General features: G+C 28.3%; 1 protein-coding gene and 1 long non-coding RNA gene across 3 annotated transcripts in view; both read right to left on the reverse strand.

Annotated features, from left to right (window-relative positions):
* LOC123258558 (furin-like protease 2) overlaps positions 1-27679 on the reverse strand; it is a 344896-nt gene that overhangs the window by 189069 nt on the left and 128148 nt on the right. The window lies entirely within an intron of this gene.
* Positions 1088-19509, reverse strand: LOC123258570. The gene is made up of 3 exons (XR_006508094.1): positions 19499-19509; positions 18351-18352; positions 1088-1171 (listed from the first exon to the last, which is right to left on the reverse strand). It is a non-coding gene; the product is annotated as an uncharacterized LOC123258570 (long non-coding RNA).

Raw genomic sequence — 27679 nt, forward strand, 5'->3', positions numbered from 1 at the left:
TCAGTGTAGTTACCAATTTTGTAATTAATCTGTGAAAATAATGGATATAGAATTAAATTATGAATGACGTTACTTACCCTTGTATAACAGGGATATTATTTTCAATACGGCCGTTACAATTGATCATTTATTTCGTTATTACAGGCTAATAGGGAAATGTAGAATGTAGAAGCTTACCTAAAACATAAATATTTTAAATATCCATTAATACATTATGCATGAATAGTTTCATCGATGCTTAAAATTATTGATTGTAGGTCAATAATAAAAAAAAAGTTACTGAATTAATAAGTATAATTATATAATTATTAATTATTACAGTCTTAATTATGAAATAAAAATTATTAGAGCAGATAAACTAGTTCATTAGATATTTGCATACATACTTATGAATGCATGCGAATAAAATTGATATTGAAGATAAATGATTTTTTTTTTTTATATTGAATCAATTTACAAATCATTTGTTAAAGCGCTGTGTTATTGATCAATTTTAAAGTGTATACATGAATATACAATATTAAAATAAACGGAAACTATTCATCACCGGCTAGAACAAAGCTATACATTTTTTCATACAAAAATTATTCATTTTTGACAAAGCGTTGTCACGCGGAAAAAAAAATATTACTGCTGGAGCCATCTACGAGACAGCTACTCGTAGATCGCTGCTACAGCAAAACGTATTCCTACAGTAGCAATACTTTAGAGGACTAGAAAAGCTATATTAAATTTTTCAACGGCGTCATCTACTAACATAATCACATACATACATTCCAATATCGATTAATTGAGTAACAATATTTATACATAATGATTTCAAAAGACTTTATAAAAAATCTATAAAAAATTAAATTTATCAATTGAATAAATTTGGATTATTTATTTTATTTTTATTGAGTAAAAAAATTAAATTGAAGAATATTAAAAAAGTCAATAAAAACTTTAGATTATTGTCATAAAGAATTATTATAAATTATAATTTAAAAAAGGCCATTCGGCAGCCAAAATGGAAGGAGATTTCATGATGAATAATGAAAATACTACTAGGGTTGCATACGAAAAAAAAAAAATAAATTTTTGTTTGATTAAACAATAATGACGTCAAAACGAATGCAAAAGTAAAATTTCATTAAATCTGTCTGAGAAAGTAGATAATTTTTGGCCTAGACTGATAATGAGGTACACAAATTAAAGCTTATTTAATAAGCTTTCAGATGCCATTTATAGAATTTTGATAAGATATCGCGTTCAATTGTAATTGCACAGAAATACGGTGAAAGTGAAAATTTTTGCGATTTTTGAAAATTTTTGAATTGCTCTCATTTCTAAACTAATCGACAGATTTGGCTCATCTTAGAACTTAACCTCGGAAATCGTCCTAAGAATAAGTATGTTACGTTTTATTGAGATCTGTATAGAATTACAGGAGTTAGAGAAGAGACAATGCCGATTACATCGTATATATATATATATATATATATATATATAAATACATACATTTATAAACTTTTGAATCATATGCATTTTCTGAATCCGCTTGACGAGCTGAGTCGAAATATAGCAAAATTTTTCAAAAGTTCCGTCATGAGGACCAATGCAATAGTAAGATTTCTATGAAATCTACTAATAAAAACATGGTTTTATGTTATTTATTACCAATAAGTATAATTATAGCCAGAAGTTCAACAATCTTAAGAAAATCAAATAGATAATTAAGTGGGGATAGCCACTATAGCAATACAGTATTGCTTTGAGGGCGATATTTTTTTTCCGTGTATTAAATGAAAAAAAGTTTTTTACCTTCCCGCTATGGAATATTTAATTGTCGATATCATGGAGATCGGACTTGAAGCATTTAAAAACGTTAATTAAACACACAGTTTTTAAGAAAATATCAATGAATTTGTACGATATTACAAAAATAAAAAAAAAAAAATTATGAGTAACTATTCCTCAGCGATAAGCCGTGGCAGATGCAACATTGGTGTGATCTATTATTTAAACAAATTGACATGGGAAATTGTTTCAGACAATGTTTATACACTGATACAAAAATTAATTTGATTTAAGAGGAAACTTCTTGAACTCAAAATGTCAATTTAAAGAGTTTGATTTTTTTGAAGCTAGTAGAAAAATCTTTGAATCAAGTGAAATTTACTTAAATCAAGAACAACTTCTTAATCAAAGAATTTTTTCACTTCATTCAAGATGATTAAACTCTCCAAAATGATACTCTAGGTTCAAAAATTTTCTCTTAAATTAAGTTGATTTTTTGATCAGTATTGGGAAGTTAATGCTCTACAATTTTAAGCAATGAAATTTTCTGTAATTATAATAGAATTTAAGTTGTTATGGAAAAACTGGGAAAACCTCCTAATTGAGCGGTTTTTTTTGTTTCTCAGCCACTGCTTCGAATTAGTTCTAATCTTCAAATTCTTCAAGGCATCTCTTGCTAGATTTAAATAACGAATGAGATAGTAAAGATAGCAGAGAGATAGCAAAATTTTGAATTGGATGAAATACTGTTTACTATGAGAGAAAAAAGTTAAAAATTTCGTGTGAATTTTTTTCAAGAACACAGTTTTTGAGTTAATGGAACAACCTTATAAGAAAGCAAAAATTCATTTTAGATGAATAAATAATAAAAAGAAAAACTAACTGTCTTTTCTTAAAAGGGAATATCTCTCACATAGGAGTACGGTTTTTAAATACGAAGTGATTGGAGCGGCAAAAAAAGTTATCATAACCATTATGTCAAAGAAACACGTTGAATAACTATTGTGTCGGAAAAAATGGTTTCAAAGTATGAAAAAAGAAGCTTAATATAGAGTGGAAAAATCATAAGGGAAAAATAGTTGTCGCGACGGCCTTTTTTTATAGTTCTCTTTTGAAATGTAGAACATCGAAAGCGAGGGTGAACGTGTCTCTGTCGATCGCTGTAGTAGACAGCGGCGCCCCCAGCTAAAAATAAGGCGCCGCGGTAACGAGCGGAAACAAACGATGTATAGCTTGTTTTTTTTTTTTTATTTACTTACTACTTGCTCTTTTTCTCTTAAGTGACGAGCCATCCGTAAATACTAAACCGGGAATAGGAGTTTGTGTAATGGTCTACAAGTAGTGTTAAGAAATAGAAAAAGGGTATTTCCATGATTTTCTGTTTTTTGAATACTTTTGTTCTGCTTGTATTTTTTTTTTTTTTTTTTTTCATTGCCGTCTTTTCATTGTTTTTTATTTCTGGAAATTTATATCTCTCTTTACATACGTTTAGATTAATATGTACAATTTTTTGTAATTCTGAAGTAAAATAAGGTTCTATCAGGATGCTAGTTTTAATCAAAGGAATATAAGAGTAACATTAACTATAATGTTGTGCATAAAAACAAATAAATATTTCCCAATTTCTTAAGAAACAAAAATTTTTTTTTTTTCAGTCACTTTTCTTGATATTTTATCATTTCCTACATTAACAATGATTTGGACTTGGACTATCTTCCATGTCAAACTCATTAACTTTATAACATTATATTTTTTTATTTTCATAATTTTTACAGTTATTGAAATAAAATTAAAAGTAAATGCGTAGTTTTCAATCAGTAAAAGTTCGTGAATAATGAATTTTATTAAATTTTGAAAAGCAGCGCAACGATCAGTTTTAACAATTTGTGACTTCTAATTGATTTGAAAGAATAAAATAGTAATATGGATAATTTTACGTCTTGCAATTGAATTACAAAAAAAAAAAAAAAAAAAAAAAAAACAACGAAAGAGAATTCTCCCTTTTTACCGTATTTTAAGCTTTAAGGTAGTTGGGCTCAAAAAGCCAAAATTCAAAAAATCTCCCAAACTCCGTATAGAAGTATTTAAATATATAATACATACGCTGTTAAAATTTAGAGATGATTTACCACGTTCAACCGAAGATAATTGCAATTGAAAATGACATTTTTACACAGGTGGTATGGGAAAAGAGAGAGAAAACCGCGGTTTTATTATTTTTGTATTGAAGAAATTTTAAGAATTTCACGAAAAACTAATATTACTTAGATTAATACATGTATAATTACCCTACAAAATTCTGGAATTCCCTACCACATAGTTTTTGAGAAATCATTGATAAACTAGTAAAGTAAACAAATAAAGTCATGCATGGAAGTAAGTGAGCGATAGCCCGTAAGAGAGGCGACACTAGCGAATGAAAAAGACAGCAGTAGCATAAACTATATAGGTTGGGAAAGAACTACCTTAATAATATAGTGATGATGTGATTTGAATATCTTTAATTTTTAAATTCACTATTACATCAATTTTTTTTATAAAACTTCATATAATTTTCACGTTTTCAGAGTAAACTCGAAAAAAGTAATTGGTTTTTTTGGGGCGAGTTCAATGAATATTCACATAAACGATTAAAAAATAGAATATGCAAATCATGCTCATATAAGAAAATTCTTTTTATCACAAAGCGGACTTTACAACGTCATTTGCAAACAATTTTCAATTAGGAAAATATTTCGTCACAAAGACCGAGATCCGTTAGACACTAAGGTTGTAATTTTCATAACGTACAATACACCGTCGTCTTTTTGCTGGAAAAAGAATACGTTTTATTTCGCTTTCTTCTATTACAATTTTTTGTTTTGCATAAACTCTTACTTATTTTGTTGTTTATTACTTCTCAAGGAAAATTTTTTTAATTTATTTTACTTTTTTCTTATTTAAATTCTGCTCGTCTTCAATTCTCATTTGAGTATAATCCGAATTGTTCATTTACTATTTGTCACAATTAATATAGAAAAGAAGTCAACTTTGCAGATAAAGAAACATAAGAAGAAAAGAGAAAAAGAAAACTCATAAATTAAGTGAAAAAAAAGAGTAGTGTAGGTAGGATTTGCATTAATGCCTTGCATCTTTGTTTGTAAAAACATTGACACAAGTATATAAATGTAGTCTGTGTAATCTACACGAGACTATGTTGGATGTAATTTACATAGAGAATATTCGGAAAGTCGGGTCGTATGAGAATGGGAGTACAAAAGAAAAATGTTGCACAGCTTTTCACGTTGTTCCTTCGTTACGTCTAATGCTACAAATTTTTTCTTCCTCAAAATAATTCAATTTTTTCGATTTTTATGATCTTTTCGCATGGATCTCAGTTAGTTCATTGAACGGTTCCTATAAACTCTTTTTATAATACACTTTACACTTTGAACTTCAGACTGGTAAAAGCCAGAGACAAAATCGCTTTGAAGTTCTTATTTTGGAAACTTATGATAGTAAACATAAGTTGTCGCGTTAGAATTATAGAAAATTGATCGGGCGCTTTTTCTTTTTCTCTTGAATTGGCGTCTATCAAAGAATGAACCCGGCTGAAGGGGCAATATTCAGATATTCAAAATTACTATATTCGGAAAATATGAACAACCACTTGGGTAATGGACAGTGAAATAAAAAATGACTAAAAGAAAGAATCTTTTGTGATGTTTTCAACTAATTTAGTAATTTTAGTGGCATGAATATAATTATAAAATAATAGTAACATTAAACCATTGTCAGTCAGATATTTTAATTAGTGTAAGTAAACAAGTCTGCTGATAAAATGCAATAAAGAAATCATGATAATAATTCTGTTTTATCCAACTTTATTAAAAGCCTTTGTTCATACGGTACATTTAATTAACAGTACAAATGTATTATGTAATGAAATGAGTAAAAAATGAAATGAAAGTAATAAAAAAAAGAAAGGATATAAAAAATGTAAATATATGTTTATAAAGGTGAGTGTGTATACGCTCAGTATAATCTTTGACCGTAATATAATGCACAAAGTTCACACCATCGCATCGCATACTGGCAATTCAGCCTACAAACTAAAATTATTTCTTGCTTCTACTTTACCTCTCTTAATATTGTACACCCTCATGCTCGTGTGCCTCTTTGCACTTTAACAATACATTAACTCGTCTCATTACGAAATGAAATGCACCAATTAGAATGAGTGCTAGACAAAAAACCACTACTCATCCGAGTGTATTTATGATATTAAAAATATTCAAAATGTATAACCATCGAAAAAAAGTACGTTACAACTTGCATTCTCGCCGATCAAATCACCGTGGTATGGTTAAGCATTAAGCAGAGAGGTACAGGACATGACAATAAAATACGCTCTTACACTTTGCTTGTATATGTTGTGTGGTACTATCAAAACTTTTTTTGCTACGTCATAACTTGTTAGTTAGTTTTAACTTTGAGAATGGTATATTAGAAAACACTTCAAAGCGATAACTCTGAACTGAACGAAAACATGACATTTATGTCTGAAATTAAAGTTATTACAGCGAAAACTTTTGACCGAATTGGAAATTTTTTAATTAGTGTAGTTTTAGTAATAGAAATTGTATCGCAATATTTTTATTAAAAGTTATCTAGCCAACATCAGTTTTATGCACCAAGTTTATATTTCAACTCCAATGAGTCTATGAATTAATTTGAGGTAATTATATAGAAGTATAACTATTTTCAACCATAAGCAATCGAAAAATGAACATTTTCAAAAAATTTTTTTCATAACATGATCTACTCTTCAGCGGATTGAACATAAAACTTAGTTGGTATTTCAAAAAATCGAATTTTATGTTGATTAGAGAATTTGAAAAATTCTTAAGTAGAAAGTTTGACCTTTTATTAACAATTTTGAGATGATGCATTTATTTTTTTTATGTTACACATTGAAAGTAGAATAATTTGATATAAATATGTCATAATATCGCGATTTAAAAATTTTATATGAATTATCAAAAAATTTATAAATTTTGACGTTTACTCAACGATTTTGAAGTGATAAGATAATTTTTCGACGTTTTTACATAAAAAAGAAAATAATAACTTCTACACGGAGAAAAAAATTTTGCTATAGGAATCCTATAGTAGTTAGTTAATTGTAAAAAGTTCCAGTAGGTTAACGTATTCTTATAGTAACAATACCGTTTGGCTCCTGCAACTCTACATCGTTGAGCTCTGAGAGCTAAACGTTATTTACCTCTCACAACTCTACAGGATCGTTCTGAGACTATAACAAATTTTTGGAAGTCTGCTTAGTAATTTTTTTTTACGATTTAGCATTGACAATTTAATAAATACATGCAGCAGAATGAATTTATATTGCCAACAATAATTGTATATGACAAATAAGAATAGTATTATAATAGAAATAAAATAATAATAGAACTTATATTGCAAATAAAAATTATTTGTAAAATAAAAATATGGTCGTCACAAAATTATCTTATTTTCTTAATTATATCAATAAATATTGGACATAAAATCATTACCGTATACGCACGAGAAAAGATAAATAAACGAAAACAAATTTTGTGTTAAATTGGGTCTTTTTAATGTATTCCGATAACTTATCACTTATCACAATATATTCAACCAATAAATTAAATTAATAGTCACTGCAAATGAACCTTGAAAAACCATAAATACAAAACTGTTCTAACGAAATTCAATTTGACAAAAAAAAACCTATTTCCTTAAATAAATAAATTGGGAACTTAATTGTCCTCATATATTTTTGATAATATAGATTAGTAACAAAATAATTATGTTTGGCATTTTAGAAGGTTATGAAATATGTCAGCGCACTCTACTACTGTGCAACGTAGAGCGCTCTCAACTATACCGTTTGGCTCTGAGAACAATCCCGTAGAGCTCTGAGAGCTCAACAACATTGAGTTATCAGAACTAAATAACATTTTGTTACTGTCACTCTACAACGAACAGTAAACTGTGTATAGTTGTGGTAACTCTACAGTTACGTTACCAAAACAAAATTTTTTTTTCCGTGTACGTGATTATCTAATTTTAATTTGAAAAAAAAAAAAAAAAAAAATCAATACATCTTGAAAATAAATTAGCATATGGTTTTTTTTTAACTCGCAGTTTCAAATTTACGAGTTTTTGTTTGGCGATTATTATTTTGTTTTCAGAAATCCGTGATAAGCTTAAAGTATAAATGCTTGCGTATGGAAAATCATAAAAGACAAATTAATAAAAATAACACAGCGAGTGGAAATTATCATTTCAATGGCTGTAAAATATGAGATAAAGGGTGAACGTAGTAGTAACTTTTGTTTTATTATTTTCTGTAATGTAACAATTCAATTGTTCCATTATCTGTTTTAACTGACAACTGGGATTTATTTTGACTATCGAATAAAAGGAAATTCATTTTAAATGGGGCAATTGTTAAACTTACCGATATATGGATATAAGGATAGCCTTAGAGCTTGTTAGTTACGAGGATGTTCATTTTTGATAATATATTTTGCTCGGTACTGAAAATATTGTATTTTTAAGATCCCATTTTGAAAATTAATGATTTTTAAAAGTAAAAAGTTATTGATTTTGGTCTGATTTTGGAAATGCGAGTTTTCATCTGATATCCATGTTTTGAGGTCCTAGAAAGCCGTTCCGACTATATTCCCAGCTGGATGTCCGACGCGTGGACTAAAAACCAATTTTGAATCAAACAAAACGACTGAATAAAAATTAAAAACAATTCTTCTAAGATTTTTCTTAATAATTTTTAAAATATTTGACTTATCAACTCTAGACATTTCAATCACTATTTTGTATTTTAAAAACTGCGTCGAATGCCGTCAAGTAATTCAAGATCGAATGACGCGTTCAAAAGTTAGAGCCATTTAAAAATTTGTAAATAATCGCATGTTTGATAGAACTTTTGAATTTTTTAGCTTGACGAGCTCAAAAATCAATCAGTCGGAAGATTTTCGAGCTTAAAAATAAACGGAAAGGCATGCAGATCAACTGATTTTCAAATTTTGGTTATAATTGTTGAATTTTTGTTTTTATGTTAAACGCGACATCAATTTTTTTAGAAAGTCATTTTTAATAAAAAAAAATTTTTTTCCATTTGTTAGTTAAAATTTTCCAACATTTATACACTTCAAACTGCATGAATGTTGATTGTAATCCACAAAAATTCGGATGCGATATAATGAAGAAAAGTTTAAAGAGAAAAATAAAAAGTATTTCTGTTGAACAAAGTCAGATATGGAAGCTTCTCACTCCAATATTACAGATACAATTACGCCTTGAAAACTAGCTTTATAAATCTGAAGATTTTTTTTTTATTTGATTTTTCTAGGTTATACATTTTTCTGTTCATTTAATTTGCATTAAAATTGCTTTTCAAAAATTCATTATGAAGTAGTCGTTTGTAATTGTAACGCACAATGTATAAAATTATTAGAATTTAATCTGCTTTGGTTGCATAATTTTGAGTTATAGCGTGATGTATAAATGTTGCGTTTTAATTCATTGCATTGAATTACCTGTACATATAACTAGAGTGCTTCAGCTCAAGTTGGTAATCAGTGACCTGGAAAAACCCTCAATAATTAATTACCTTCTACTTGGAGCAATCAAAGGGCACATATGTATACCTATGAAATAATTAATGAAAGTGACATACAAGCTTCAAACTGTTATTTCAAATAATAATACGCGATTTAATAAAAATACAAGTTTTTTAGAAATGTTAAACTTAATTATGTGGTATACTTGAAAATGAAATGTTCTGCTATATTAAACTTCAAGTCGCGAAAAGTTTTTCTTCAGAAGCTTTGAAATATTCTTTTTGTTGTTAGTAAAATATTTTCAAAGCTTACTGCCTCTTCAACACCAATTAAACATTGATTATGATTGAAAACAACGTTTTTTTTGTTTCTTTTTAGCTTCCTGCTATGAAAATCGATGATTTTCAGAAAATCGGGAAGTTATTGGTTTCACCCCGATTTTCGAGAATCTAGTTCTCACCAGATTTCCACGTTTTAAGGTTCTTATATAGAAGCTATTTTGACTATTTCTATGAGAGTGTCTCTTGGTATGTGTGTGTGTGTGTAAACTTCTTATAACTTCTGAACGGCTTGACCGATCGAAACGAGGTTGGTGGCGTTCAAAAGAGTTTCGTTGCCATTAGATTTTTGAGTTTAAATCAATTCGGCTAGGTAAATTTTGAGAAATCTCAAAAATAAAATTTAAAAAAAATGTTTTTTTGGAATACCTTTCAAGCTAGTGTATCGATCAATTCCAAAAACTAATCAGCTCTTAATCTCAAAAAACAAAATTGATTGCTACCAACTGCATTAAAATCGGTTCATTCGTTTAGAGAAGTCGTTGTAGAAAAATTTGGAAAAAAGTGTTTTTTTTATGTAACTTCGAAATTTCTTTCCGGATCACTTAGTAAGTAAGAAATAATCATTTTGTGCTCAATAATTTGCGTCGATTGCCATAAACCGCATCAGAATCGGTCGAATTGTTCAAGAGATATTCAATTTTAAACAATTCCAAAAAAGTGTTTTTTGTACATAACTTTAAAATTTTACGTCAAATCATTTGGTAGATAAAGAATAATCTCTTTGCGTTTGAAAAACTGCGTCGAATACTACAAGTTCTATCAAAGACGATTGATTCGTTCAGAAGATATCGCAATTTAGAATTTTCAAAAACGTATCTATTTACAACCACTAAATTTTCGAGCTCGAAAAAGTATAAAAGTTGTATTTTTGAGCTTTAAGGCTCAAAACTTTAGAATGAAAAATTTATCGAGCGTTTTAAACTCGTACATAGCAAATAGTTTCGGAAATGGCCGTCAAGGTCAACCGTTTTCCAGATTTTTTTTTTTCATGATTTTGGATAAAATGACCTGAGCTTAAAATTTTGTTTCGAAAGCTTTTAAAATACTTACACTTATTTTGTTTTTTACACGCTTTATATTAGCTTCACTTGTATGTCAGTTTGTATGTCAGTTTGTCAGTATGTCAGTAACTCTCCGTGGGTAATCTGCGCGCCTGCGGCCTTCCTTGGTTCTGGTAGCCGTTTCTCAGGCTCGCTCTCCGAAATCGAACTCTGATTCCCCGTATTTATAATATTTATAAATAATTATTTTTTATTAGCTTCACTTGTATGTCAGTATGTCAGTATGTAACTCTCCGTGGGTAATTTGCGCGCCTGAATATTTTTGATAATCAACAAATAATAGTTTAAAAAAACTAAAAAATCACGCTTTTATAAATAAACCAAACTAAAAAGTAAAAAATAAATAATAGTTTAAAAACTAAAACACGCTTTTTATAGAAAACCAAACTAAAAATAGAAAATAAATTTAAATTAAGAATAGTGTTAAAAATTTCAATAAATATAAATTAATAATAGTGTAAATAAAAATGTATTTTATTTTAAAAAGCGTGGGTGCTTTTTAAGATATTATCAAAATGATAATCACTCTACTCATATCTGTCAATAAAATATTTCTAACTATTGACACCATGCACCTCACGCTTTTTTTAAAATAAAATACATTTTTTTTATTTACACTATTATTAATTTATATTTATTGAAATTTTTAACACTATTCTTAATTCAAATTTATTTTCTATTTTTTAGTTTGGTTTTCTATAAAAAGCGTGTTTTTAGTTTTTTTAAACTATTATTTTTTATGAGTATTTTAAAAATTTCTTTAAATCAGTATCTATTACAAGCAGTTGGTTTCAATAATATGTTGTTAGGAATTAGAAAAATTTAGTATATCCAAAAAAGCACGAGTCATAACTCTCAGTAAATTTCTACTAAAAATCAATGTTCTATTGGTCATTTATAAAACAAAAAAGAAATTTACAGTCTATAAATTACGTAGTCATTATTTTAGAAATGCCCCGATTTTCGCCTCACTTAATATATTGAGCATTACCCTTGTAGGAAAAAAATTATCTACAACGGGGCCTGTCTGGGCACAATAATGGGTTGCCCAGACTCAGCCGAACAATACTGGCTCACGATTGGACCACTACTCAACTGACAAGTCTTGGTTTGCCAGTCTTGAACCAAGACTCAGCCAATATTCAATTGACAAGTCTTGTTAAGCTACTCTTGGACCAAGATCTAGCCAATGTCTATGTGACAAGTCTTGGTTTGCCAGTCTTGAACCAAGATCCAGCCAATATTTAACTGACAAGCCTTGGTTTGCCAGTCTTGAACCAAGTCCCAGCCAATATTCAAGTGACAAGTCTTGGTTTACTACTCTTGGACCAAGACCCAGCCAATATCTATGTAACGAGTCTTGGTTTGCCAGCCTTGATTCAAGAGTTAACCAATATTTAATTAACAAGGCTTCACAGAAAAAAAAAAGTTGAATCAAGTGAAAAATTCTTGAACCAAAAGAAAATAATTTTGAAAAGTTTTATTGTTTTAAATCAAGACGAAAAATTCTTTAATCAAGTTGAAATTATTTAAACCAAGAAAAATTTCTGGGTTTAAGAATTTTTTTACTTAAGGAGGTTCGAGCGAATCTAATGTAAAAAATAATTTCCAATTTTGAGCTTTGAAATTAAGTATACGTATAAATAAATACGTAATTTATCTAATCCCAAAATTTTAAAAAGATTCACAGTTTAGTTACTTAGTTATTAAATTTTAAAAATCACATATTTTATCTTCTTATACACGGGCTCTTATGGCGGACAAACTTTACGAACTATTACGGACTCTAAATATAAAAATAAAATAAAAAAATTTGTTTATATATTAAAATGTCATGCGCAGTAATTTTTTGTAAATTGAGGACTACACTGTAAAAAATTTGCGGAGTGAACGCGGAGTGAATGAAGAGTGAATGATTTTTAATTGATTCACTCCCAGCGGGAGTGATATTTACTCCGAGGACTTAATTTTTATTAATAATAAAATTCACTCCGCATTCACTCCCAAAATAAATGAATTTAGAAATAAATAAATTTTTATAAATCCTTTTTATATTTAATTATTAAAAATTTAGATTATTATTTTCAATAATATTTCATTTCAATTATTATTATAAAGTTTTTATTTATTTTTTTTTATTAATTAATTATAATTAAAAATTGTCAAAAAAAATATGTAGATATATATATATATATATATATATATATATATATATATATATATATATATATATATATATATATATATATATATATATATATTAGCGGACCCGACAGACGTTGTCATGTACACACGTCTTAAATTTATAAATTTTAGGAATGAGCTTGTATAGTTAAAAACATCATAAGTTAACAATATGCAATGGGCATTCTTCAATAATTAACATTTTCGTAAATATAAGCCCATTCTGATTTTATACTCATCAAGAGCTTTCATTTGAGTACCCACATGCATTTTTGATATATTTTATATATTTATATATTTCACAAATAACATAAATATAAAATATATAAAAAATGTTATGTGGGTACTTAAATGAAAGAACTCGATGAGTGTAACATCGGGATGAGCTTATATCTTTCAAAACTTAAATAATTAAGAAATGACATTGTATCTTGTCAACTAATGATATTTTTAAAGATATAAGCTCATCCCGATGTTACACTCATCAAGACCTTTCATTTGAGTACCCACATCAATATTTATATATATTATATATATGTATATATGAAAAATATATCAAAAATGCATGTGGCTACTCAAATGAAAGCTCTTGATGAGTGTAACATCGGAACGAGCTTATATCGTTAAAAACATCATTAGTTAACAAAATACATTATCATTCGTTAATTATTAACATTTTCATAAATATAAGTCCATTATGATTTTATACTCATCGAGACCTTTCATTTGAGTACCCACATGAATTTTTTCATATATCTTATATATATGATACTTATAAAATATATGAAAAGTGTATGTGGTTAGTCAAGATCAACAACAATTTATAAATAAAAAATCTATTAAATAAACATTTTCTCGTGGACTGAATTGTGAATCTAAACCATTCTGGAATCCACCGGAAGACACACAAAAAATTTCATTAAAATCTTATTTTATTTATTTTAAAAACTGCGATCGCGGATGTTTTTCGGAGTGAAATTCGAAATCACTCCGAAATCACTCCGCAAAAAAAAACTCTGGGTTCACTCCCTACGCGGAGTGATTAATTACTTCACTCCGGAACTCCGAGTGATGGGAGTGAAATGGGAGTGAAATTCACTCCCGATTCACTCCGGATTTTTTACAGTGTATGTGTTTTTATATTGTAAAATTTTAAGATATTTATTATTTTTTTAGATATTTGTATTGAGTTTTTGATTTTACATGAAAATTGTTAATGATTTATTTGTTTGTAAACATCCTGATTTAAATTAATTATAGAAGAATTTAGACCTGATTAGAGCAATAATGTAGATATTTCTTGTTTAATGAATATTTGTTAGAAAATGCTTAAATTGAAAATTTATTATTTAACAAAAACAATTACATATCGTCAAGATTGATACGGTCTTAAAAAAATTAAAATATAATAATTTACAGTGGAGTTTTTAGTGTTGATAATTTTAAACATTAAAATTTATAACAAAATATTAAAAGTATTCAGAACGATGTATAAATACTAAAGTAATACAAGGACTTGACTTTTGTATTTTTTAAAATTAATAAACATTTGTGAAAAATCGTTAATTTTCATTAAAACACAATATTAAATAACATAAATTGTGAAAACAATAAACCGTCACACTCTGTCACTATAAAGAGTTAGATTATAAAAATGATGAGATGTAGATCAATTTATCAGTCGTACGGCGTAGGGGTTAGTTATCAGTCTAGCAAGCGTGCGGCTCGGGTTCGAATCTCGGTTAGGGCAAATGCAATTTTCACTTTATTTTCATAATTAATAAAAGTTAGGTCTAAATAAAGAGTCAAAGAAATTAAACTTGCGTTAGCCCTGCATAGAAATTAAAATAAAAAAAAATTACAAATAAAAAATTTCTTTTTATCACTTTTTATCAAATGGCATGGGCCAGACTTGAATAGTAACTGTGGCCCAGTCCTGGTAACCAGGCATGGGTCAGACTTGAAAATCGGTATTGATTCAATACTAAAATTCAGTCTTGGCACAATACTTATTTTCAGCCTTGGCGCAATACTTATTCTCAGTCTTGGCACAGTACTAATATTCAGTCTTGGCAGGAAGTTATCATTTGTATGCTTAGACGGACTTGGGCCAAGCTTGGATTTCAAGCTTGCCCCAGAGTTAACGAGCATTTTGCCAAGCCTTGGCCAAGCTCGGGCCGATTGTCCTTTTCTCTAAGGGTAGCTGACATTATACCGTGCATGTGCGTTAGGAAAAAGATTTACTTATGTATAAGATAGACATATAGAAGACTAATAAAGTCAATTTTCTTTTCATTATTAACTACAATAATTTATTAAACGACCGAGTTAGATAACTTCGTACGATCTCATTTAACGAAAAAAGTTCTTGGATTATTTTGATTTCTTTTTTGTTTCTATCGCATCAAATGAATTTTCAAGATTACAGAATTAATGTATCAGATTGTATATACAAAGTTAAGCAAACTTTATTGCTCTTTGAGCTAAGAAGAGCATATCATTAAAAATATTTCAGGAGAAAATATTAAACAAATTTATCGATAGTAAAGCACTCTCTAACAATTTTGCATTATAAATCGCGCAATAACAATCGCTTTAATGCTTTCTATCTGTGAGGATAAATATGAAATAACTACATATTTTCATGAAAAGACTTGAAGTTCAGTGTCTTTAAGCATTCAAAACAAGCTCAATTTGAAGAACATGAATGTAACAGTCCATTATTTTTAAAGTTCTTGAAAAAGTACAAAGAAATGTAAAGTTAAAAATAAGAAGATTTTACTACCATGTGCCATAAATGTATATTCTTTGAAGTGCGATTATTTATGAGATACGATTTCGTCTGTAATCCGATTAATCCAATCGATAAAATAGCAATAAGCTATTGTAAGTGGAGTCAATGTCTTAAAAGGCTCTTGAACTCTAATAGTAGTGCTGGTAAAAATGGTAGTAGAATGTATGTGTGCAAGTATGTACATTTACTGTACTCTGTATGAATTTTCGCTATATGATGAAGGTACTTATATTTTATTTATGTATAGGAAAAGATACCGATAAAAGTATACATGAAATATATATACTTGTATGGCTTTCGCGACTCGATCGTGAGAGGAAAAGAAAGGAAGAGGCACTTTCTCTCATATGCAAGCGTGCGTGTGAATCGCGTGAATGGGTAAAAGTAATTCATTGACAGAAAGCGAAAATTATCAAGCCGATTTTTTCATTATCATCTGTATTAACTATTTCCAGGATAAATTTACTTCGTCATAAATTAATTTAATAACATGATCATCCCAATTATTGAATATTGTTCATTAGTCTTTCTTAATTCACCAAAAAAGTTAGACTACAAACTGCAGCGTCTCGTGAATAACACTATCAGATTCATATTCAATCTTAGACGTGATGAACATATCACTCCTTAGAGGCATAAATTAAATTGGCTCACAATTAAATCCAATAGACTTTACGCTTTAGCTTGCTTTATGTTCAAGCTTCTAAACTCGGGTGAACCCAAGTTCCTTAGGAGTCTTTTTATAGAAGAACCATCTGATATCAGAAGATCTGACAGAATTTCAGCGAAATTTAATAACATTCTTTTCAAAATGCCAAATTTCTCGACTACAATCTACGAGCATTCATTTGTAATCTCTGCAATTCGAATCTGGAAAGAGCTACCCACTGAAGTCATAGAATCACTCAGCCTAGACTCCTTCAAAAATAAAGCTTTTGAATTTTTTGTGAAACTAGAACGAGAAAATGTACTATAAATGTCAAACAGCCCATTTCAAAATTTAAAATAAAAAATTTACATTCTAAATTACTGAAGTATCTAATATGTTACCATTGAAAAAATTAGCTTTCAGATATTGCTCATTGATTCTATTGTTGTTCTCATTCTTATAAATAGTACAGTACTATTGAATTTTGCAACTATATTATTAAATCATTCAAAATTATTAACTTCCTTAAAATATGATGATGTTAGTCTTATATATTTAATATTGTTATACGTGTACTTTATTATAAAAATTATGTATATTATTATCATTCGGCTAGTTTGCCTTGACATAAAAATTGAATAAATAAAATAAAAATAAATAAATGATTATTATTTACTGTAAAAATCAATAGTGATTAAACTTAATGGCAATTATTACAAATTATAAAAATTAATCGAATTTTAATGCTTAATCATTGTTTTAAGTCATCAGGTAATTAATTTTTGAACTGTAGATAATTAACGTTTATTTTTAACTTCCCGCTAAGAAAATTGAAATTTTTCAAAAATCAGGAAGTTATTGGTTTTACCCCGTTTTTCGAAAATCGAGTTTTCATCAGATCTCGACGTTTTAAGGTCACAGGAAGCTTCTCTGACTATTCCCGCGATGGTTTCCGTGCGGCTGTATGTATGTATGTATGTGTGTGTGTGTGTGTATGTGTGTGTGTGTGTACACGGAAAAAAAAATTTCGTTCTGGTAACCTAACTGTAGAGTTACCACAACTATACACAGTTTACTATTCATTGTAGAGTTACAGTAACAATGTAATTTAGTTCTGATAACTCAATGTTGTTCAGCTCTCAGAGCTCTACGGGATTGTTCTCAGAGCCAAACGGTATAGTTGGGAGCACTCTATGTAGCGCAGTAGTGGAGTGCGCTGACATATTTCATAACCTTCTAAAATGACAAACAGAATTATTTTGTTACTCATCCATATTATTAAAAATATATGAGGACAATTAAGTTTCTAGTTTATTTATTTAAGGAAATAGGTTTTTTTTTTTTGTGAAATTAAAGTTCGTTAGAACAGTTTTGTATTTATGGTTTTTCAAGGTTCATTTGCAGTGACTGTTAATTTAATTTATTAGTTAAATATATTGTGACAAGTAATGTTATCGGAATACATTAAAAAGACCCCATTTAACACAAAATAAAATTTGTTTTCGTTTATTTATCTTTTCTTGTGCATATACGGTAGTGATTTTATGTCCAATATTTATTGATATAATTAAAAAAATAAGATAATTTTGTGACGACCATATTTTTATTTTACAAATAATTTTTATTTGTAATATAAGTTCTATTATTATTTTATTTCTATTATAATACTATTCTTATTTGTCATATACAATTATTGTTGGCAATATAAATTCGTTCTGCCGCATTTATTTATTAAATTATCAATGCTAAATCGTAAAAAAAAATTATTAAGCAGACTTCCAAAAATTTGTTATAGTCTCAGAACGATCCTGTAGAGTTGTGAGAGGTAAATAACGTTTAGCTCTCAGAGCTCAACGATGTAGAGTTGCAGGAGCCAAACGGTATTGTTACTATAAGAATACGTTAACCTACTGGAACTTTTTACAACTAACTAACTACTATAGAGTTCCTATAGCAAAATTTTTTTCTCCGTGTATGTATGTAAACCTTTTATAACTTTTGAACGGCTCGGCCGGTCGGATCGAAATAGGTGGCGATCCAAAGAGTATCATTACCATTAAATTTCGTGAAAATTTGATTCGGTTCGCTAGATTTTGAGAAATCTCAAAAATAAAATTTTGAAAAAATCGTTTTTTTGGAATAACTTCTAAACGGCTTCACCGATCAATTCCAAAAAATAATCAGCTCTTGAGTTTAAAAAACCACGTCGATTGCCACCAATCCCATCAAAATCGGTTTATTCGTTCGAGAGTTATCGAAAACAAAAAATTTCGAAAAAAGTGTTTTTTTCACATAACTTCGAGATTTCTTTTTGGATCATTTTTGACGAAATAAAATAATTATTAGAGCCTAAAAAATCACTTCGATCGCTACCAAGACCGTGAAAATTGGTTGATTGGTTCGTGAGTTACTGTTGTTGAAAAAATTCGGAAAAAGTGAATTTTTCAAATTTCTCTAAAATTTTCGGTTCGATCAGTTTGTGTTCAAAAGTATACAATAGATTTTGAAAAAGTGCGTGGAATACTGCTAACCGCGTGAAAATCGATTCATTTAGAAATTATTGCAGTTTGAAAATTCAAAAATACTGTTTTATTAAACCGCTGTCAGCCTTTTGAGCTCGAAGAGCTCAAAAGCATACAAAAGCTATTTTTTTGAGCTCTGAGAGCTCAAAATAACACACAAATTGTATTTTTGAGCTCGAAGAGCTCAGAAACGTCATAAGTGCAATTTCAAGCGTTTAGGTATGGAATTGGCGGAAAGTTGCAGGGATGGCCTTTAGGGTCAACCGTTTTCCAGATTTTTTTTTTTTCAATCATACAATTTTGATGATACTTGAAAAAAATGAACAAGAGAGAATTTTATATTTTTTTTGTTTTTGGAATGGTTCCAAGAATTCATTTTGCAGTAAACGACCACTTTGCTCCTCGTAAATACAAAATGTAGAAAAATTGATTTTTTTCAAGTTTCTTGGAGATACTTTATTCTAAAATCCTTATTTGGTTCTACATGCAATATATTGATTGGAAAAAAAAACAAGTTTTCCAATCATAAAAATACTGAAATCTCATTTAAATTGATCGAACGAAATTCACAAAAATTAAATAAAATAAAAATTAATATTTATTACGCACCTCACAACGCACTATCGTAAGAGACTGCACTAATTTCGCTATGCCGTTATGATATTATTTTGCAACATAGAATCGTTTTTATACACTGAGTTAGATTTCAAGTTCATGTAAATATGATTTTGAACGTGAATCTAACTCATAACCATCTAAAAAAGATACTGATGAAAGTAAATAAGATTTCTAGGTCTCCCCCGTGAAATTTATCGTCAGTATGTTCAGTTTTTTTTTTATAAGTCCAAATATAATTTCTACTATGTCCTGATATACTCACATAAGCCTGATTTAAAAATTAGCCTAATCAGAGAATTCTTTCACAGGTAATGTAATTTTTTTTTTTTCTTGCATGTACTATTTTGTTACTCCTGCCTTTAATAATCGTTCTGGTTTTATTTTCTACTCGCACTCATTGAGAGAAACCGCACTATCTTTATTGCACTTGAACAGTGAATGGAAACTCAGAAATCAATTTTCTTGTTATCGAATGGAAATTCTAAAAAAAGCGTTTTACTAAGAAGTAGGTTTATAAATTATTCATCAAATATCAGAGCATATTTTTATAAATTTTCATTTGTTCAAAAGAAATTTATGATACTAATGAACAATTTTTAAGTTTTTATAATACTAATTGCAAAAGTATAACTTTATATTATAGTTTATAGTGATGTTCATCGGTTCTATAGTATACCTTTTATTGGCAAACAATACTTTTAACACTTTTCAGGTTTAAGTATCGAAAAACTTCAACTCACTCTGTTTTGTTTTTATTTTCCCTCTCTACTTTTTAACACAGATCTTTAAAATAGTATAATTAATTTGAAATTTGTATTGTTACTAAGATTGCTTGCTAAGGAGCATTAAAATCTTACAATAACTTACAGTTTGCATACACCGACACATGCAAATGAGTTTAACGTTAACTTGTAAAGTTAATAATACATATAATTATTAAAATTCTCAGTTATATTTTTTTCTCAAGTCATACTTTCATAGTTGTAACAAAAAATTTTGTTTAATACGTTATATGTAATGTGAAGACTTTGTTACCCTTAAATTTGCGAAACTAGCCTTTAAGGTTATGCTCACATCCATTACAGGATGTGTCATACGTTTATTCGGACTCGTTTTGCTTTTTTGTGAAACGACGTACTCAAACGTGTATGAATGCACTATTACCTTAAGCTCGTATCGCAAATTCAAGCTTACGAAGAACCCTTAATTCACACACATGTATAGAAAATAACTATTTTTAAAACATTAAACATAATTTCACTTCAATCAATTTTTTTTTATCATTATGCCCTTTGCTTTCTTTTTTTTCTATTTTTAATGAAATGAGTATAAAATCCTACATTCGGATTTTCTGAACTTTTTTATTTTTTTTTTTTTAAATAAAATACAATATAATATTGAGATAGAGTACATTTATAAAATTAATAATTCATGCAGGAACTGTGACATCAAAAATTATTCTGACATATTCTGAAAAGAAATATTCAAGCAGAGGAAATTCAATTATTAATGAATTACATCTGGTCGGATATTTGACAGTCAAAATCGTTCTTTTATTATATTGCAAAAAATTATTTTTAGTAAAATTCTAAGTAAATGGCCAAAGTAACCATAGATAGTCTTCTGATATATTACTCATCGAAATATTCGGCATGTTAAAGTTATTTCGTTTTACGGAAGAAATTCAGTTTTTTATAAGTTAGTTCGACACTACATAATCGTAATAATGTATTGTTATTTTTAATTATGATAAAATTACAACTATTGTTGTAGACCAGAAAAGTCTATAAGATATTTGCATAAACGAGGAGTGCTATTTTGGCATTTTGCCACTATTCCAATAACTTGGAACAACAAACTTTGTAAAAGCGGCCTCATGCTATAGCTTAGCTCAGCGAAAATTGCATTGAATACCATTAAACATAACACCGTTGGCATTAAATTTTTTTTGACTGATTCATCATATTTTTTCAATTTTTAGAGTAAATTTTACGTGAACGATTGCCTAGTATTAATAAAAACATTTCCGGCCGATGTTTATATCTTATGAATGAGCGTAACGCAATAAAAAAAAATGTTTAAAGATCATTGAGCCAGTCAAAACAAGACAATTACTCAACTTACAAGAAATTCAAGTTCTTCAAATAAGTAATTGTACTGTTGAATGAAGTAAGGACAGTTTATTAACCTAATAACTTTTCCTCTTTATAAAGGAGATAATTTCTCACCAGGGTCGAAAATAAAACTTAATTTTAACTTAAGGGGCACACCTAGTGTGACAGCCTAAAAAAAGGCAATTTTTGGGAATTAAAAAAAAAAAAATTAGTGAATCAATCGTTTTAAAATTTTGAGGGTATATTTATACATGTTTTGAGAATACACAGTAAAATTTTAGAAATAAAATATTAAATATTTTTGAAATGACACGCGATCTCCGGCGGTGCCAAAAAAAAGGTCCTCTACTGCTGGAGGGATTGCAGCCTTCTCCGTTGATAAAACTTAAAAAAAAAAAATTCTCGTTAAGCTAAAACATATTGTCTGTACGATGACCCTCGGACGAACAAAAAAATCAAAAATTGACAAAATGGCGGCATGTTGAAAAAAAAAGTTAAATTTTACCCAAAATTTTGATCGTTTTTGGCCTGCCGAAATTCGATTTTTGATCAGATCAAAAAACTGGAGGGTCATCGTATGGAGAACTATATAGAGAAGATGCGAAAAAAATTTGATAGCGATCGGATCATTTGTCTCCGAGTAATCACTCCAGCAAATTCGAAAAATGCTGTTTCGAGAAAAACGCGTTCAAAGATAAAATGATCGTTTTTACTGTTATAAATGGATTAAAATCATATTTATAGCTATTTAAGATATCGATTTAAAATTTTAGTATGTTATTTTTAAAGGTATAACCTATCGAAATATGAAAAAAAAAAATCGATTTTTTGAAAACTTCACACTAGGTGTGCCCCTTAAAATTTTAGTCAAAATTCTGTAAATTTTAATTTCCTTATTTATTCTTACATTTATAAAATTTCTATAATATTTAACTTTTATTGGCTTGGTTAGAATCTATTTAAGACCAAAAAAGTCAGAATTAAATCAAAATGAATTTAATTTTAACGTAGTTTTATAAATTTATAAGATAAAAAAAGTTTAAAGTAAAATAAAAAAACATCGTACAAAATCAGTTATGACATGCTCGTGTATATTAAGAGGAAATAAAATAAATAAATAAATAAACAATCGGTGATTCCTTACACGAACATTTGAATAGTTTAAGATTTCATAATTCTTGAGTATTATTTTTTTAGTTGTAGCATTAATTTATCATTTTCCGATCTGAGCTAACGAGAAGAAGTATACATATCCTATGTAGCTGAAAAAATTATAAATTATAAATTTCATATTTCTGGTTTCTGTGAGATTCTAAAACTGAAACTTCTGTCAGCACTAGAAATTAGAATAGCACGCTACGCGCGCGCCTAAATTTTAACCAAATAATGAATCGTGGCCCGTTTTTTGCGAGTTTCGACCTTTGACTAACTTCAAGACTTTCATCGATTTTATAATATTGGATTGAAAGTATCCGCTCTGCTGCTGAAGAGATTAAAAGATTTAAATTTATCATATAGTATAAACATTTTCGTATTTTCGTTATGAGCCTTCCGTTAAATTGAAGTCAGAATAAACGACTATAGACTTTGACTCGATAACCAGTTGTCTGCTTAAAACAAAATATCTTAACATAAATCAAATTCGAAACAATTTAATAATTTAAGTAAATAAATAATAGTTTAAAAAAACTAAAAACACGCTTTTTATAGAAAACCAAACTAAAAAATAGAAAATAAATTTAAATTAAGAATAGTGTTAAAAATTTCAATAAATATAAATTAATAATAGTGTAAATAAAAAAAATGTATTTTATTTTAAAAAAAGCGTGAGGTGCATGGTGTCAATAGTTATAAATATTTTATTGACAGATATAAGTAGAGTGATTATCATTTTGATAATATCTTAAAAAGCACCCCACGCTTTTTTTAAAATAAAATACATTTTTTTATTTACACTATTATTAATTTATATTTATTGAAATTTTTAACACTATTCTTAATTTAAATTTATTTTCTATTTTTTAGTTTGGTTTTCTATAAAAAGCGTGTTTTTAGTTTTTTTAAACTATTATTTATTTTTTACTTTTTAGTTTGGTTTATTTATAAAAGCGTGATTTTTTAGTTTTTTTAAACTATTATTTGTTGATTATCAAAAATATTCAGGCGCGCAAATTACCCACGGAGAGTTACATACTGACATACTGACATACAAGTGAAGCTAATAAAAAATAATTATTTATAAATATTATAAATACGGGGAATCAGAGTTCGATTTCGGAGAGCGAGCCTGAGAAACGGGTACCAGAACCAAGGAAGGCCGCAGGCGCGCAGATTACCCACGGAGAGTTACTGACATACTGACAAACTGACAAACAAACAAACTGACATACAAGTGAAGCTAATATAAAGCGTGTAAAAAGAAAAAAAGATCTGAAGTAAAATCGTCGGCAAATCGATGACTTCAAAGAAAATTAAGACAAATCAAGTCAAAACTGAGTTATATTTTCGACCAAAGATACACGATATGATATACTGTTGTGATTTTATTGTATAAAAAAAAAAAAAAAAAAAAAAAAAAAATAAAATAAACCTAAAATTATCAAATTTTGTGGCATACAACATATCAGAATACAGGTAACAAAAAGCATAATTTTTCTCTAAAATTTGATTACTCTAGTAACCCCTAGAGGAAAAATATTTTCCATAGTCTATGTAATAGATTCACAAAAAGAAAAGTGTTCTGAAATGTCTTCACACATTCAGAATTTTTCACTAAAATCAGCGTATGTATAAATATTCCGTATCCTGCAAAGTTTCATTCAACCGTATATAAGTATAAACGCTTCATGAATGTACTTATGCAATCAAGCAATTGTACTTAGGTTAATACATAGCATATGTCTTTTTTTTATAATTTGATGACAGAATGACGTAACTATATAGCCATGAACTTATTAACGGATGAAATGGTGACTTTAAAATACAAAAATACGTGATATTGTCTGATATTCCATAGCAAATTCTCATCAGAGAATGAATAACACTAAGTATATTTATTTCTGTTGAACGAAATTTCAGAAGCTAATTTTTTCGAAACTCACGGATTGAAGTAATTTGAATAACTAAGCTGTATATAATATGACTAAGGGTAAGCATCTAAGCTAGTCTAAGGATTAATCCCTGAAAAATGAATTATTTTTAAAAGCAGTTTCATATTAAAAATTTGAATATGAACTAAGTGACGACCATGTAATAATATTAACATTTTTTAAAATATAAATGAAACTTCGCTTAGAGAGTTAAATTAAGTTTAAAAAAAATTATTATTTAGAATGCATTCATTTAGTATTTATAGCGTAAATAATGTTGACGACAAAAATATAACATCCTGCAAGCAAAACTTGATGAATCAAATTTAAACTGATGAAAGTTAATTAATGCTAGAACATGAATCGGAATTTTTAAATAAATTGAGTTGAGATGAAATTTTTTTCACAAATTCATATTATTTGTGTCAAATATATATTGGACACAGTTTAAAAGTTTTGATCACTGTATCAAAAAAAAAAGTTTGGGATAAAAATATTTATGTTAAATATTTGCCAATTGAACAAAATTATACCAAATTCACACACAATCTTTTTTTGACGCAATGAGAGAAAATTATTTTTATAAGCTACTTTTTTTTTTTTACTTCCGACAAAAATAAAATCATTTTAACTAATTAATGCGATAATCTAATTTAAAATAACTAATTAGAAAAATACAAACATGAATACTGACTCCATTATCTTTCTAAGTGGAAAATTTTTTTCTCGGTACATAGGTCCACTCTAAGCCATAAATTTGATAAGTTAATTTTTTTTTTGGCTCACTTTAATGTACATTTTATGAGCTGATTTTGCTCTAATTAAACATGGCTAAGGTCATAAAGTTGAAAGTTGAAAATTGAATTAATAAAAATTTCAGTTCGTAAAGAAATATTTGAAGTAATTCACAACAATGCATTTTCTAACACACGAAATATATACTTTTCACATTTGTTATTGAAGTAATTTAAAATCACATGTCAGAATTTTGTTTATCGTGTCGTCTACAACTACCAACGTGAGATATAAGCATACATTTTATAGGAGTAAAAAGTAAAACAAGAATTCAGAAATAGGAGAAATAATTTAAACATGACGAACTTTATTCAAACCAACACGTCATTCACTTTTCACGATAAAACAAGAAAAAACAGCAAGAAGAATAAAGACGTTAAAAAAAAAACCAGGTTTTGAGCAGCGGTGATTGCGTTGCTCGTGTCAGGTAATGTGTAACTCTCCGATTGACGTGCAATAATCCAATGTAAAAACTACAGAACATATATAGGGCTGTTATCGTGTCGCCTTGGTCAGTCCACATAGAACAAACCAGCCACTGCTGGATACCTAGAGTACTGTATACATGTTACGAGAACGGGAAAGCACCTAGATCGCTCAAGATAAGGGGCTACTAATGGCGACACCGTTAGTTTAAATGCCAAGATGACCACTTGCGATCGTAAAAAGTTGTTACTCAAAGAAAAAAAAAGTAAAAAAGGGCTCATGAAAAAGCCGTTTTCAGATTATGCAAGACAATAAGATATCGCTGTAATCTTAATTTTGCAACGGTTAAAAAAGAGTCAATGGTGTTTTATTTTTTTTTTTTTTTTAACTGTAACGTCTTTGTACTTAGACTAGAAAAATCTTAAAAAGTCCACATCTCGCAGTCTTATTTTAATAATTATGAGTAAATGGAGAAAATGAAGAAAGAAGGGTGAAATTGGGGAAGCAATCCGACATTATTAAAAAAAAATTATTTTTATTTAAAAACTTAACACCTCAAACCGAACTCTCCTGTAAGCAGATAATTTACTGATTATGTGCACTATCATGGACGTATTATGAAAAATTAGAGCACCCGTTGAGTGCCTTAAAAAATGGCAATATTTATAATTAACAATTCATTCCCATTTATGTTAAATAAATAGAAGTAGTTTTTAACCGTCACTGTTTGTAATCACATTCATCGCTAAAATACTATTTTAATAAGAAAAAAAATATCAAATGTCTAAAGATAGCGTTTATAACTAGTTCAATTAAACTGATAAACAGTATTAAAAAAGATGAAAAAAATCAATAGAGGAAATATTGATAACGAAATTATTAACAAAAATATAAGATAAAGAATCAATGTGATAGAAGTAGAGAACTAATTAATGTGAATCAAACGTGCTCGGAAATTATTTGAAGAATGTCGAAATCCACGTCTGATTAAATTCCAATCGAGATAGTACCAGTACGCATTCCTTTTCAGTTTGGTGTTAAACAGACGAAACGCCGATATATCCAATAACTGTCGAACGTGTCAGACGAATTGGCAATTATTTTGCGGTTAAATCACATTAGTTGAAAATTTAACGTGAGTGAGGGATGGAATAACGATTCAGCAAATACAATATCAAAAAATAAGAAGCAAAGCAAAATCATAATCGCATTATTTACAACACAGCAAACTCCAATGCAATGTTGTTCGGACTTTTTTTCTTGCGTCGAGTTTTTCTCTATGTACATTCATAAATAATTATTAAAACATTAAAAAAATTAAGAAAACGGACTTTAACCAAGTTGAAAATCAGTGGATAGAGAGTTTAATAAGGAATAATTCTGTTAGAGTTGAAGATCGATTTGATGGATTAAAGAAAGGATCAAATAATCCGGAAGTAATAAATGGCCATCAAAGTCGATCCTGTTTAATTATAATTCATAAAAAAAACTCGACTAATATTGTACATCTTTATATGTTTATTTACAAATACTTTTGTTACGCCAGTCGCGCCTACACGAAAAAATATATTTTTTTTTCTTCAGTCTCGTGTTAGATGGAGCCATAAGAGGAATAAATGTCAATTTAAGTCCAGATTTAGAGATGGTTAATAAAAAAATTTTTTTCTGAATATTAATAATAATAACATAATAAAATGAAA

The sequence above is a fragment of the Cotesia glomerata genome, linkage group LG2 (assembly GCF_020080835.1).
Source record: "Cotesia glomerata isolate CgM1 linkage group LG2, MPM_Cglom_v2.3, whole genome shotgun sequence".
Lineage (NCBI taxonomy): Eukaryota > Metazoa > Arthropoda > Insecta > Hymenoptera > Braconidae > Cotesia > Cotesia glomerata.